Source organism: Pteropus medius, unplaced genomic scaffold (genome assembly GCF_902729225.1).
Source record: "Pteropus medius unplaced genomic scaffold, Ma_sr-lr_union100, whole genome shotgun sequence".
NCBI classification, from domain to species: Eukaryota; Metazoa; Chordata; class Mammalia; order Chiroptera; family Pteropodidae; genus Pteropus; species Pteropus medius.
In genome coordinates this window covers 45,904,096-45,920,704 of record NW_024344378.1, presented here as the reverse complement: position 1 = coordinate 45,920,704, position 16,609 = coordinate 45,904,096, and positions in this window count along the sequence as shown.

Genomic DNA, 16,609 nt, shown 5'->3' with positions numbered 1-16,609 from the left:
ATTAGCAATTCACCAAGTTAGAAGCTATTATTATTATTATTATTGTTACTATTACTATTAGTTGCTTTTTATTGATGAGGGAGATGAAAACAGGCATATGCATCCCCATTTTACAGAGGAGGAGCGTAAGCCATAGAAGAGCCCCAATGACAAACCTGGCCCCTCTCTGCCCATTCTCCAGGCAGGAGGAGTGAGCTCCAGAGTTAGGAGGTGGGTCAGGGGAAGCCTGAGAACTAGTGGCCAGGATCCAGCCTTGGACTCTGAAATATCAGATTAGGTCACCGGGGGACAGGGTGCTCGAGGAGACGAAAACGAGCCTAGACCATTTCCTGGTTGGGCGCTGAAAGCCAACACCAACTCTTTTTGCGCCATAAATAAATTTCACATTTAAGTAAATATAAAATGATGTGACTTTTTTTTCCTTCTGGAAAAGAAAAGAGCGTTTATCCGTCTCCAGAAGCCCGTTCTTTATTTTCAGCTCCTCTCTAACAGTATCCGGGGGACATGGGAGGAATTTTCTCTTCCCATCCCCTGAGGTGGGGATGGGATGGCGTCAGGCCAGGCATGGATGGGCAGCACTTGGTCCCCAAGCTGCAGACAGTCTCTGTTCCTACAATTCTATAGATCTTTCTTGGGAACTCTGAGTGAGTTTTCCTTTTGAAACAACACTATCTGTGGTTCTTTGGCTCCCAGGCTAGACAAGCAGCCCATTTTGAAGGCAGGGAGGAAAAAGCAAGGGCTTTGGAATCAGATGACCTGGTGTAATCCCAGCTTTGTTATGTCCTAGCTGAGTGACCTCAACTTCTCAATGCCTCACTTCCCCAATCTGTCAATGTTGGGAGACAATTCTCGTAGGGCCTCTGAAATTTCTGCAAATCTTATGACAGCTTTTGTTCTGTAGTATCTTTTCATGGATGTTTGCTTAGCAGATTTTCTTGGAAGATATAGTTTCTTTTTCTAGGACAGAGGGCAGAGTTTTTTGGTTTTCCAGGGTAATAAAACCAGTTAGCCTGTGAGACACAGGAACAAGGGGATGAACACGGAGCTCAGGTCGCCTGTTATGCCTGGAGTAATAAGTCCTTTGTTTCTTCTTAGAAGTCTTGTGTCTTCTGCCAGCATTCATGAACCTGGAAGGCTGACTGCCAGCTTGCAAGCAGAGAAAAAAAAAATCTCAGACCCCCCCACGATTCTTGGCAGTCCGTGGCCTGGTACTCATACCCACCTTGTTTGTGGGAGTGTGGGATGCCAGGCTGTGTCTGGCCCTTGGTAGGAGTTAATAAATGATGGTTGGAACAATTTTACTATCAGTGGATGGGAAGTTGGTTATTCACAAGCGACTCAGAATTCCCGCCCAGGATGCCAGCCGTGCAGTATGTTCTTGGCCCTGAGGTGAGGAATTCCATCCTGTCTGGGGGGTCTGGGAGCTGAGACAGGCTTGCAGGACCTGGGACAAGGGCTCCAGAAGGTGTAGTTTAAGTCCTTGATCACTGTTTCGATTCTCTCCTCTCCTCAGAGGCAGCCTCTGTGATCGGTTTGAAACGTATCTTTCCAGACCTTCCCCTGTGCATAAATATGTTCAGAAAATGTATAGTTTATTTTCGCATAAATGATTTACACTATGTATGTTATTTTGCAATGTTCATTTCTCACTTAAAGATACATCCCAGACAGCTTTCTGAGTTGACCCAGTTTTAAGAACTGCTAGATGACATTCATAATATGACTAACTACCATCAATTTACCATTTCCCTCTGGATGGACATTTGGTTGCTTCCCCTTTCATCAGTACAAAGATGCACACTGTACATGCTGAACAGCCTCTTTGGGTATATGTGTGAGGCTTCTCCAGGGAAGAAATGAAGGTTCTCCACCCTCATATTACAAATATGGGAACGGAGACCCCCGGAGGCTGCAGACTTCCCTAAGATCACACTGGTGGTCGCATGGCCAGTCTCTGTCCCTGCTGTGTCCCCTTCTTCCCCTCCGCTCGGAGTCACGACCATGAGAGAGGTGAGGAGGGATTAGACTCCAGGCTGGGGGAAATGAGGGGAGGTGACCGGGTTACAGCGTCTCTTCTTGAGGTGCTGGCAGGCCCCGAGGAGGCAACTGGTGAGGCAGCACAGAGGCCCCGGAGGAGCCACCACGTGGGTGCCAGAGGGGAAGCACGGGTTGCTGAGGGCCACTGGGCCCTGGGTTTCCTAAGAACCCTCTCCTGGATGCTGCACTTTGGAAAGTGGCTTTGTCAACAGTGACACTGGGTTCAAAAACTATGATGTCCTCTTGGGGAGCTCAAACTAGAATCTGTCTACCAGCCCTGAGGCCTCTTAGGTGGCTGCTAACTGTCACATATTCTTGTAGCCCAGGCATTGCAGACCAAACAAGTCAGATCAGCCAACAGGTTAAGACCTGGGGTTAAGGCTAGCCAAGATGCTAGGCCTTTGACAGACATGCCAGCTCATGTCCCTGAGAGCTCCTCCCAGGCTCTGTGCTGGGCCTGCTGGGGACATCCGAAGAAGGCACAGCTTGCTGAAGTCAGGCTGGCAGAAAGATGTGACACCAAACATAACAAGCAGATCAGAATTAACAGTTAATTAACCACTTATGGGGTGCTAATGTGCCAGGCTCTGTGCTAAACTCTATTCCATCTCTCTCATCTTCGCAATTCCCTGTAAGTAGGTATTATTACAACACCAACTTTACCAGTGAGGAAACAGGCTCAGAGAGGTTAAGGAATTTGGTCCTATGGCTAATAAGTGATGCCTCTGGGACTCAAACCCAGTCCTGCCTGTCCCTGGCCTTCTGCTACCAAATGGTTTTTAATCTTTAAAGAGTTATGGACCCCATTTGAGATTCCAGTGAAAGCCCTGAGGCTTCTAATCAGAAAAATACCTGCAGTGTAAACCCATAACACCCACACGTGAGCAGGGCCCTCTTCCTGGGTGTATAGCCTGTGTAGTCACACGAGGCTTGGGCTCAGATGGAACTGTGCTTGGTTTAATGTATTCTTATTGCCATCATGAAATTATTAATACTTTTAGAACAATGGGTTCCACATTTTTAATATTCATCGGGTCCCACAAATTATATCCTGCCCGTGCCTGCACTTTACACACAAGCATACGCACACACACCACAATTTCGCAAATTACTTTGGATGTGCAGGAATCTCATGAGTTCATTCAGAGATTCAAGAAAGACCCTTTTTGCTTTCTCTCGCTTCCTGGAAGGCCGTGGATGTGTGTACGTGTGTGCATTTGCGGGTACGAGTATGTGCATGTGCATGTGCATGTATGTGGCAAGTTGTCAGGTGGAATCGTGTGCCAGGCAGGGAGCTGGGCTGGGTAGCAGAGGAGGAGGTGGTGAGGATGGCATTGACCTCCACATAATCTGTGATGGCAACTGTTTCACCTCTGAAAGAGGAAGCCCAGTGTTGGTAATAGACAGCCCTGGTACCGAACCCATGTCCTTAAAAACTTGCCACCTCTTGGGACTGGACAAGGAGCCTTTGTCTGGCATGGCGACCTCAGGGTAAACATGGGAAGGCGGCCCGCTGTGGATGCTCAGGCTCCCTGTTTGGGGTAGGATTGTCTAGATGAGGCTTGGCATTTTGCTGAGAATGCTGCTGCTTGTGGCCAGCTGGAGCGCTCTCTGTGGCCAGTGCTGAGAGTGGAGACTCTTGGGCAAGGCGTGGACACTAAGACGGCCTCGCACAGCCCAAGAACGAAGAGGGCACAGAAAGCCTCAGCAGTCGGGGTGGGGCTGTTCAGGGGGCCTTTATACAATCTTCGCTCTGAGCGGTGTCACCTTGGGCAAGTGGCTAAACTTCTCTGTGACTGAGTTTCCCTATCTGTGAAATGGGGATAATAATAATCCCTACCCCTGAGGATATTGTAAGTATTGAATTTAGTTGATGCCTTTCCAACAAAGCACAATAATGATAGCCATTGTTGTTATTAATTATTACTATTTAAAACTGGATCGGAGGACAGGGCTTGAAGCATAACATATGTACTTTTAGTTTTAGGTTTATTTTATTTTTCCAGTTGAAGCCGCCCCGTGTGAGATATCAAGGGGGAGGGTTCTATTGCTAACAAGTGTTGGGGAACTAGTGCCAGGATGGAAAGTGCTCCGAGGGGAGATGTGGGGCCAGCGGTAGGGTCGTCCCTCAGGATGTGGGTCCTGAGCGCCCAGGGGAGTTTGTGGCAGGGCTGTCTGCAGGGGGTGGGCTTGGATACTGAAGATTGCTTTTCTTTTTAATAACAACAGCAAGGAGCTGTTTCTGCCTTTGAGGATGACAGATTCCTGGGTTCCTGGCCTTGCCCCCGGTCCTGTTCCAGGCTCATACTAGGGAAAACAGACTCAGGTTTATGAGCAGAGAGGGGACACCTTGGGCCCCAGTGGAGAACTCCTGCCTGTGTCCTGCTGTTTCCTGTCCCCTGATGTGCAGCTTCTCACCAGCTGTAGGGACTTCCCGAGGATGCTGAGCCCGGGGCTTCTACGCCTCTCTCAGCTTGGGGATTTCCTTCCATTTCTTCACCACAAAAACGGTTATCGTGTGTTTGATTGTGACCCTGTCTTTTTGGGGAAAGGACGGAGGAGCTTTTTAACTTTTTCAAAACTCTTTTGTCCGTTATTACTATGTTTCTGGAACCATGAGGTCCTCAATGCATGAACATAAAACTAACTTGACCAGAAGCCCTCCCTACCCCCTTATTGCCTGCATTTTATATATGGTGAAATTGAGGTTCAGAGAGGCAAAGGGGCTTGCTTGGGGACGCTAGATGGGTCGGTTATAAAATAACACACATGACTAGTAACACCAAAACTTTATTTTCTTCCTATCTGATCTAAGGGGACTCCTGCACTAACCCAACAGGAGGCCTCTTAGGGGTAGCGACAAGCAAAGATGAAGATTTAAGAAAATAAATATGGTGTCTGTGTGCAGTGGAGCTGGGAGGAGTAGTGGGTAGGAACCTGCGGGGAGAGGACAGAAGGCATGTGAATCAACACACACACACACACACTTTTCATTTATGGCTTAATATCAGACACAGGGAAGCAGAGTAGGTCAGCTGTCATACCTTCCAGATAGAGACTGGCTGCAATACCCACTCACATTGTTGGGGCCAGTTCACCATCTGCATGGGAAAGATGGGAAAGGCAGAGGTGCCTTCCTTCTAGACCAGACCTATGGGTGGGACCACGAGAGGAGACGCCCATGGCTCTCTGTTTGTTATCAGGAGAACACTGCATCCTATTAGGGTGGAGGGAGTAGGGAGAGAGAAGAATTTTAATTTCTCAGAGGTTTTCAACATCCTTGTTGAAAATTTTAAATGAATTTTTGTGTTTAAGGACAGTGTAAGAATGGTTTAACGAAGTATGATTCCTGACTTTGGGGAGCTGACAAGATCAACACAATTTATTCTCATTATCACCATGGCTCCAAATGATTTGTAGACCTCTCCTTTCAGAGGAAGTAACTATCATCTTGGATAGAGAGCAAAAATTAGATAGGGGTTCAAGTCATTTTATTTATTAGCTATGTATGACCTTGAGCAAGTATTAAGCGTTGAATTATGTCCTCCAAAATTCATATGCCACCTTATTTGGAAATAGGGTTGTTGCAGTGAAATGAATTAAGATAAAGTCATACTGGAATAGGGTGGGCCCCTAACCCAATATGACCGGTGTTTTTATAAAAAGGGGAAACTTGGACACAGACAGGCATATGGGAGAACACCACGTGAGGATGAAGGCAGAGACTGGGGTGATGCTGCCACAAGCCAAGGAACAGCAAGATGGCAGCAAACTGCCAGAAACTAGGAGACGGGCCCGCAATAGGTTACCCTTCACAGCCCGCAGAAGGAACCAACCCTGCTGACGCCGTCATCTCAGACTACCGGCCTCCAGACTGTGGGACAATAAACGTCTGCTGTTTAAGCCACATCGTTGTGGTCCTTTGTTCTGACAGCCCTAGCAAAGTAAAATAGCAAGTTCCCTCATCTCTCTGTCTTAGTTTTCTTATCTGTAAAATGAGGGTAACAATAGTACCTCCTCATGGCAGAGACAGTGATGGTCACCAAACATTCTACTTGTTGCCCTACATTTCCCGTCCCCCACTGCAACTGGGTAGGTGCCATATGACAAGCACTGGTCAGTTTTCAGTAGGCTGAAGTGACGTGAGTCACTTCTGGGACAAAGCATAAAAGAGCCAGCACACGACATACCAGCTCTCTTTTCTTCTTTCTCAGCACCAAGGTGGCTGAGTCACAAAATCAAGACTGCCTGGCTTGTTGGGTCACTGCATAAAGGAAAGTTGCTCTGGGCAGTCTTATGGACCTACAGCAGACTTTGTGTAGGAAATAAACCTTTGTTGTGCTAAGCCCTGAGAGTTTGGGAATTGTTTGTTACCAAGCACAACCTAGCCTATGCTGACTAACGCATTACTGCTAGGATTGTTGAGAACTGTTGTGGGGATTAAATAGGTCAATATGTGTAAAGCAAGTAGAGTAGTGCCTAGTATAGAGTAAGGACTCAGTAAGTCAGTTAGTAAGTAGTATATAGTAAGTTAGCTATTATACCAGTTGTGTGACTGTAGGCAGAGTATGTGACCAGGATATATGAGCCTCTATTTCCTCATTTTCAAAATAAGATCAATGACAGCACCTACTGTGGAGTCGTTGTAGGGATTAAATAAGAAACTGCTTGTAAATGCGGGGTCCGGGGGAGGCAGGAGTGTGTTTATTTTCCTTCCTCTGCTTCTTGTTACTGTGGGTCAATGTGCTTGCCTGCCGGTACCTCTTTAAGGCTCCTCTGAGGAGGACTTGGCCAGCATCCACTGACCTTTCCCCTCCTGTGAATGTGTTGGGGCCCATTCTGCGGTGAAGTCATTGTTAGAAGCATCTGCTCTTTGTTTTGTAAATCTTCCCAAAGCCTAGGCCCAAAGCTTCCCCTCTGTCAGGCTCAGAGCTGTCTGCCGGGGCAGAGGACTTGAGCTCACAAGCCCTCGGCTTTTGCATAAATCAAGGCGAGTCAGCTTTCTTGTGCTCATTCACGAGGAAGGCAAGACATAGGGGATCTCTGTGCCATGTGCAAGGAGAGGGAACGTTTCCCTGAGAACAAAGGGAAGAGGGAGAGCATTACGACACCTATGAACATTCAAACGGAGAGCTAAGAGCTGTAACCAAGCACTGATGCCCTAAAGCCTAGCCAGAATCAGGAGCAAAGCAGAGACATGCAGAAAATGGCCTTCGGGAAGCTGTAGTCAGAAAAAGATGTCAAGATTTCTCTTTGATGTAAAAAAGGAATAGGAATTAGCTAAGGCTGTGATTGAGGACAGCTGGATTTTAGTAAGTGCTTAACTGATAACTAGATGTTTGTACTTACTTTTATAATGTGCTCTTGTAGTAGATCTCACTGTAATGGGCCTGCAAACGTAGTGGTGGTTCTCCCAGGATCCCCTGGCACTTTTAAATAACAATGTCCAGATCCCACTCCAGACCAGTCAAATAGGTTTCTTAGTTCAAGAGGAGGGCAGTGGCTCTCAAAATGTAGACCAAGGACCAGTAGCACCAGGACACTTATTAAAATGCAGGTTCTCGGGCCCCACCCTACTAAATCAGAAACTCTGGGGTGGGGCTCAGAAATCTGGGTTTTAACAAGTCCTCTAGGAGATTCCGATGCGCAGTTCAAGAACCAGTGGGTGATTTTAATGTGTGTCCAGAGTTGAAAACCACTGGGTTAGTTTAGGGAGTCTTTTTTTTTTCTTTCTTTTTTAAAAATAAGAGTAAAAGGGATAGCGTTTAGTGACTTCTTCAGTAGTAGCTTATCCCTTCCCTAATGAAGTTCAGAGTTCAGGATGAGGGCAGCTGGCTCTAATTCCTGTAGGGGGAAAGGGACAGTGACCTTCCCATTCTTTGAACATCTTCTACAAACATAAGTGAGGACAAGACAAAAATCATTGTCACAATTAATATTCCTGCTCACTCTGTTTTGTCACCAACGTCAATAACAGAAGAAGCCAGTCCAATGCCTGCTCAGGGCATCCTGACAAACTGTATTCCGAGACTCTACTGAAATGCAAAGAAGTCAAGCCCCAGCTCCCTTAGCGAGTTCCATTTAATCCAAGTCCACGCCCTGCAAGCATAAAGCCTTTTCTTGGGTTTTGGCACATTTTCACAATCCTAATCCCGGAGGAATTAATGTCTTATTTTGGAGTAATAGAATAGTTGTGGGAAGTGGGTGGAATGGGAATTTCTAGGAATCACAGCTTTTTTCCCCTCTCACTTCTTTCTCCATTTTCAGTCTAATGTTCTTGTCTGCCTTCTTCTGATGCTTTGTCCAGCAACAGTTACTCTGCTTTGTCTTGAGTCACCAGAAATTAATATCTGCATTGGTATTTTCAATCAGAGAAGACTGTAGTATCTTTTGTAGTTAAACCACTCGGGAGGATGGAGTCTGGCCGGAACTCTGTAACCCTTCTGCTTTCATCTTGGAAGGAGGTGTGCGTGTGTGTGTGCTGCGTGTGTGGCGCGCGTGTGTGTGTGTGTGTGTGTAGGGGGTCTGTGTATGTATGCGTATCCATTTGTGTCTTTGTGGCTGTGTATATATACGGGAAATAAGGTGTTGGAGGAGAGCGCTACTGATATCCGGGATGGCCAGAAAACCAAACAAGTGGGTCCTAGAGCCAATTAAGCCTAAAACATCACTGGAGGCAAAAATGACAAAGCTGAAGCTGTCCTACTCTGGGCACATCATGAGAAGGCAGGGTTCTTTGGAAAATACAGTAATACTGGGGAAAATACAGTAATACTGGGAAAAACAGAAGACAGCAGGAAAAGATAAAGACCAAAAGTGAGGTGGATTGGCTCCATAAAAGAAGCCATAGGAATGAGTCTGTAGGAGCTGAGTAGATATGCTGAGGGCAGGACAGTGTGGATGTCACTCATTCTTTGAGTCGCGAGGCATCAGGTCTGACTCAATGTCATTTAACAACAGCTGCATAGGAGAAACAGCTCAATCTCGTCTTTCCTCTCACATCTGGTCAAGTCTGTGACCCAACTTAGGCAGCTCCTGCCTAGTGAGGGGCCACAAGAGAGGATAGAAACCCCGGGCAGGTGAGTGTTTGCCAGAGGCTACTGTTGGCTGCAGTGGGCATGTCCGTCTCTGGTCCACCTCTCCCAGTTTCTGAACACGGCAGTCACGTGTACATGCCTCACCCCCAGAAGCACCCTGGCCTTCACGAGGTTATCAATCACCCTCCTCTTTCCCATCCATCTCTGCCTCTCTGGGCTCCTGCCAGCAACACTGTGGGATTTCTCCTTGGCTTCTTCCAAGTCTGCTGGGCTAAGGAAGGTGTCTCGGATTTATTAAAATTAGCCTCATGTTGAGGGCCAGATGCTTCATAGCCAATGAGGTGGTCAAGACGAAGAGAAGAAACAAACAGGCAACACAAGGAGGCCCAGCGGTGAAGAACAGTCTTCCTGGCCTCACTGAAAAGTCTCCTTTCTTGGTGCAGGCTCTGTTCCATCTTTCCTCCCAAATCAAACATTTGCTTATGCATTTTTGTAAACTTCCACATCTCACTTTGGGGCCAGAAGACCAGTCTTCCAAGTCCTCTATGTGGACAGAGGCGAGGAGAACGGAACAGCAGGGTCCTGGCAAGTGTGAGCTGAAGGCCTTGAGGAAGATGCAGAGCCAGTACTAGCCTTGTTGGGGGAAGGCTGGCAGTAATGGCTTTTCAGCTAGGTGGGCAGAGGAAGTAGGCAAACACTCAGGCTTTTCTCCTTTCTAATTGCAAAAGTTGTATTAATAATCATCACAGTGATTAGTCACAGTAATCATAGTAATGGTAATGATAAGTCACAGGAGGGAATGGTACTAGGAACTTCACATGTTATTTCCTTTAGAGCCTCCCAACACTCCCAGAGCAAAGGCTTTGGCGTCATTATCATCCCCATTTGTACTTGAAGACTGAACTTTAGAAAGGTTTCCATGAATAAAGGGTAAGATTGGAATTTGAACTCAGGCAGTGACTGCAGAAGCTACACCCTTAAATGCTGTGTGATGGATGCAAAGAATACATGTTTGTTAAAGAAACTGTTAAAAATTCGGATAAGTTACTTATTACCAACAGTTTGGTTTATGTCTTTACAGTCATTTCTCTGTGCAAATATATTCACATTATAGAGAATCCTTTATTTTATATAAAGAGAGTCATATGGTACTTGTTTTAGAGGCTACTTTTGTCATCAAATATATCTTATACATCCTTAACTGTCATAAAAAGTCTTCTGCATGGCTGCAGAGTATCCTATCATATGTGTAACTATAATTTATTTGACCAATCCCCTATTATTCAACGCTTAAGTGGTTTTTTGTTTTTTCACGATTATAAACCATGTTTAATGTTTAAAAACATTAAATTTTAACACTCAGCTACAGTTATTTCCTTAGGATAAATTCCTATACCGGATTTCATAGATGAAAGGGTATGAAAAATGTTAAGGCATTTGATATATACTATCAAGCTTTTCTCCAAAAGTCTCTCATTGGATGAATGGATGTTTGTCCACATCTTCACCAGCATTGGATTTTATTACTTTAAAAAAAAAACAACGATTGTCAGTTTAAGAGGTCATTGTTGTTTTGGTTTGCATTTCTTGGCTCTCTGCTGAGTTTGAGCTTTATTGTGGGCTGGTATCTGGAGGGCAACGGAAGACCTTTTTTTTAGGTGTTCTGCACATGATGTTTCCCTACCTTAGCTCTGCACCACTGCCACTGAAAGCCAAGTGCTAAGGACAGTATCAGATCCTGCTGCCTCTTTCTTAGCCAGGTCAAGAACCTATGAGCATTGTTCACAGAAGCAGACAACATCTGCAAGGATTACCCAAGATCCCAGACAACTGGGCTGACGAATAAGTGCCTTTTATTTGTTCTGTCACTGAGCAGAGGGACGAGGGTGCTGAAGGCCTTGAGCACACGCACATCCCCACTCTGGTATGTCACAGCTGTCCTGAGGTCAAGCTCTGGTGGCAGAAAGACCTGGGTTTGCAACCTGGATCTGCCCTCACTCCACCTCTCCAAGCCTTAGTTTCCTCATCAATAAAATGGGTGATAATCAAGTGCTCATTTTACAGGACTGAGATAATGCGTGGAAGGCACTGGGCACAGTGCCTAGCAGATAGTACGTGCCAGTAAATCATCATAATGATTATTGATCAATTGTGAATATCTAGGGGGTTTTGAGAGAAGTATTTTGAGTGAGAAACACTATTACGAGTATACACTTGCTTAAAATGTTCATGGATATACAACCAATCTTGTCATTTCTGGGAAACAAAAGCATTAGAACTCGGTTTTACTCTTTATTCCCACCTCTCACCAGATTCTTAACAAAATAGTTAACATTTATGAGCATTTACTATATACCAGGCCCCTTATGCATAATAATTTATTTAATCCTTACAACAGGCTCGTGAGGAAGGTATCATTTGTATCCCCACTTTACAGATGAAGAAACTGTGGCACAGACAGGTCGAGTACTTTGCCCAAGGTCACATAGCGGAGCCAGGATTTGAGAACAGGCAGGTTGGTTGTAAATTCCACGCTCTTATCCTTCATGATACACAAAGTCTGACATTTGCAAAGACGGCAGCCTCTTTATGTATTTAAGAAAAAATGCCTAATTGCTCTTAAATTCTGTTTCAGTTTACCTTCTAAGAGGTCCCACGTGACACTGCCAGGGTTCTATCCTACAGCCTCTGAGAAAAGATACAGAGGCATGGACTCTGAGCCATCCAGGCCCTACTACTTTCTGCCTCTGGGCTGCATCCCCTCCAGGGAAGTTCGATGACTGGACGTTTCGGTAGGGTCCTCCAGTGAGCCATCTCCTGCTTATGTCCTCGAGACTCTGCTCCTATGGCCACAGGATCACAGGGCTCTCCTAGAGCAATGGTGAGAAATCAGCGAGCCAGCCGCAGGACTGGGATCAGGCCACCCTGCATCTATGTCCAGGATAAAGTATACTGCAGTAGAGGTCCTGGACCTCTCGAGGAGATTGGTAAAGCTCCCTTAGAGAGCTGTTGCTACAGATACAGACGAAGTGACTTGGCACTATCAAGGGCAAAAAGGAGCTAGTAAGTTACACTTGAACCAGTGAGGCCCAAACCACTACAAACTGGACAATACCATCAGTCACATGCAGGGAGGGACGGACGCAGACATGGGGCCTGATGGTGGGTTTTATTTTTCCCTGACTGAAAATTTATTGGCCCAGATGATTATAAATTAAGGCATTTTATAATCGTTAATGAATTTCTTTTATTGGAAAGTATAAAAGCAAGTAATAGTACTGAGTCTGCCGAGAGTCTGACATGGGATGTCTGGTACTGGGCAGACAAGAACTGAGCTTTTCACTTCTGTACCCTGCAGTCTGACATGGAGTCTTGCATCCTGCGGGCACACAGCCAACATTTGTTGGGTGGAACCGTTTCTGCTACTTTCTATCTCGGCAAGTTCCTTAAACCTTGCTGAGCCTCAGTTCCTCTATCTGTGAAATGGGGAAATAATTTCCACCCAGTTGAGAGCAGTTCTGAGGGTTCAATAAAAAATAATGAGCAAGTGCCCAGCATAGTGCTTGGGTCATACATAGTAAGTGTTCAAGAAATGTTTATTAAATTAAAATATGGCCAAAAAATGGAAACGATCCAATGTTCTTCACTTGATAAATGGATAAAATGTGGTATGTTCCTGAATGGAATATTATTGAGCCTTAACAAAGAAGGAAATTCTGATACATCCTACAACATGGATGAATGTTGAAAACATGCTGAGTGAAAGAAGTCAGACACAAAAGAACAAATGTCTAGTTTCTTTTACACGAAATGTTCAGAATAGATACAGCCGTAGAAACAGAAAGCAGATTAGTGGTTGCCAGGGGTTATGGGGGTTTCCTTTAGGGGTTATGAAAAATTTCTAGAGCGAGATAGTGATGATATGGTTGCACATTATGAAGGTACTAAACGTCGATAGCAGTAAACTTTATGTCATACGTATTTTGCCACAACAACAACAAAAAAACCAAAGTGCTTATTCCAAGTGCTTCTTAAACTTCATCATCATTCATTCATTCATTCAGCCACTACTTGTGCTGTGTCAGGCACGGTGAGAGAGAACGTGAATGCTGAAGGTTTTCACTGAGGCCTAATCACCTGTGAAAGAGAAAGAGGAAGAGAAAGGCACAACATCTAGAAGTGAGACATCAGAATTTCCCTGTAATGGGCTCCTTGGATTCCTACTTCCATGGGCAAGTCTTGACATATGTTTTCTCAACTGGTCCTCTGCTCCCCAGCCAAGCAAGATATGAGTCAGGAGGCGGTGGACTCCAGGCCAAACGTGAACACACCTCTATTTCAGGCCAGCTAGATCCCTCTGGGGCCAGGGCAGCGGGGAGAAGCACTGCCCATCCGGCAATGTTTTAAATGAGTTGATTTAAATGCAGGTCTTCTTAGTTCTCAAGTGTCAGTCTCTCCACTCATATAGACAGAAGGCAGAGAGCACTTTTTCCTGGGAGGGAGACTGTTTAAAGAAATCAACATCAAGTAAGGGGAAAGAGAATGTTAAAACACAGAGGTGGAATTAATGAAAACTTCCAAAAGGAAAGCAAAGATTTAACCTCTACTCAGTCATCAAACCCTGAGAGTTGCTCTGTGGGACATCGCAGGGTCTGACCCTGGAAGCTCAGCTCTGGTTTTTAGGATTTGTCCTGCCATGGCAGCCTGACTGCCTGGGGCAGGTGCCCAGGGACTCATTCTGTTTGGGTTCTGTTATAAGCTTTATTTGGGCCTCCTTTCAAGTCTTTAAAATATTCGTTGATTCACTGATTAACTGAGAGGCTCCCAGAAGACGGGGAACATGGGGTGAAGGGCCTCTGACTGTCTTCTAGTAAAAGCAGCCACTGTTCATTCAGGGCTCATCATGAGCCAGGTACACTGCATACGTGCCATCCCTCACATTGATATTATCCCCATTTTACACACAAGTAACCCAAGGCTCAGAGAGAGCAATTCATTGGTCTAAGGTCCTACATGAGGACACATTCCTGCTATTCAAGCCTGGAGAAGAGCAGACTCGGGCTGACTTTGAAAAGCTGGCATTTAGGGGAGGGTTCAGGCTTATTTTGTATGACCTTAAAAGGAAGCCTTTGGTCCTGGCCTTGTGCCTCCATGGCATTTACACAGACCGCGGGGTCTTAACAGATCCAACTGGGAAGCTAGTGGCAAAAGATGGGACAGAAGAGTCTGGAAGGATGAGGGATGTGGATTCACATCCTGACACTGCTGGTCAGCTCTCTGTGCCTCACTCTGTTCGTCTGCAAAATGGGATGTAATGGATCAGATCAGGCCACTCTGCTTCAGTCTGCCTTTCGATGGCTCCCTATAGCTCCTAGGATCAGGTATAATCTCTTCTTAGTGTGGCTCCTGCACATTCAGGCCCTAGCTCTCCTCTCCAGGCTCTTGTCTCATCACTCAGCCGGAGCAAACTATTTCTTGGTCCCCAAACTCTCCAAGTCCTCCTCATCCTCCAGGCCTTTGCGCACACTGCCTCCTCCATCACTCTGTTGAGCTTTCCTGGTGGGTGAGAACAGGATAGTATTTAAACTCAGGAACTAGGGATTGCCATACTAATCATTGCAAGAGCACACCCAAGGGACCTGTCGTGTCCCGCGGGTGAGCATCCCCCACTAGGTGCATTAGAGCAGAAGGTTGAAAACTTTCCAAAGAGGGCAGCTCTAGTATGGATTGGACGCAGACCCGGCTCCATCCACACTCCAGGTGGGCAAAACCACTTGTCCTCTTCCTCACTGCTGATTCAGCAGTTGCTCTGGGGTAGCGGTGGGCAGAGTTATTCAGGTGGGTGTTGCGAGAGATGGTGATTGGTGGTTGAGTTCCATGGTGTTCTGACCAGGCCAACCTAGGTTTCCAGACTCATGACTTTATTGCTGGTCTAAGCATTACGGAGCCAGGGCTGAGCATTGTTCGGAAAACCAACCCAGACCCCAGCATACCACGAGGACTTTAAAAGCTGCAGTTTGAAAACTCGGCTGGCCTACGGGGCCTGGGGCACTATGGTAATGAATGGAGTTGCAACTGTGGCCCTCTTGGCTTGTTGCTTTCTCATTCTGGACAGACATGGATTCATAGAGAAGATGTCTCTGTTGGAGGTAAAACACCAGTACAAGCGCTACGATAAATGCGGTTTCAGATTTGGAGAGACCAGAAGGGAGACGGGGCCCACCCTTCTCCCAGCTGCAGCCCATCGTTCCTGTGCGCATGAGAGCCCCATGTGACCTATCACCCCAAACAGCATGTGCTGTCAGATTCCTTCCCATGTCTCACACCTGACTCTGAAAACTTACAGTGTGCTCTGGAAACTTCCAGCTGCCTGTATCTTCATCTCCAGGCCTGATGCTTTTTCCAGAATTCGGCAATGCTATTCTGCCAGCAGGACAGTGCTGAGGAATTAATACTCCCAAGAGCAGCCTCTGGGCAAAGACTGACAAGGATCAGTGTGGAAGTACTTTAGGCTTCCTCAACTCACCTGTCGATAATTTCAAGGTACAGGCTTTATACCTTTATTGAGGGATTCTGCTCCATTTGCCCGGGGTGGCAGCTGGCCTTACAGTATACCCTTTGCTGGCTGTCTCCCTTCCCACCTCCCCTGTCAGGATGTCTGCAGCTCCCAAATAAACCATTTGCTCTCAAACCCTGTCTCCACATCAGCCTCTGGTATAACTCAAACCAAGACATCCAATTTTCAGGAGGAAACAGAAATCTGGTTTTTATATAAAACCCCTTCATTTTTAAGTGTTGGCCTCTAATGCCAATTGTTAAAAAACAAAATCAGACACTGTGTGGGCCGCACACCCACAGGGTAGCTTTGGTCCATGGCTAGTGGTGTGCAGGGCTGGGTGTGCACCTGGGCCTGGCCTGACCATACACGTCTCTTCAATTCTTGGACATCATGGCTGTGGCTTTAGTCATGGGTGTTCTTTTCAGTAGCTTCTCTGTCTTCCTCCCCTACATCTCATGAGACTGTCCCTTCCTTGTTGTCTTTCTCCCTCCCTCCTGTTTTTCCTGCCTTCATCCCTCCCTCCCTTCCTTTCCTCTCTCTCTTTCTGATTTTCTTGGGCAAGCCTATCCCGCTGAGTCTTTACTACTTGCTTGTTCTTCTAATAAAGTGCACAGCAGCATTTAGCAAGGGATTTACTAGCTACTAGAGGATTATATCTCCAAAGAACCTGTTTACTGGTGGTAACCTTTGTCCAGCTGTTTCAGAAATGGCTCCTTTAAGAAGTACCCTGAGCTCCGGTTTCCCAGATCAATAGTGTCCTGTGGTGTTTATGGTTGGCCTAGCTCCCCAGAGTCCCTAGTCTCTGTGGGGGTCACCACATCTTTTGGGTAATGCCACAGAGGCCCCACAGGTGTGGCTGAGTTGAGGAAACCAAGGACCAAGGGCTTCAGGTTACCAGCAAGTTTTATAACAGCAGCGTGGATGCCTTGGGGCGGTGAACCCACAGTGACCCTGAGTGTTCAACAGTCTCCATAGG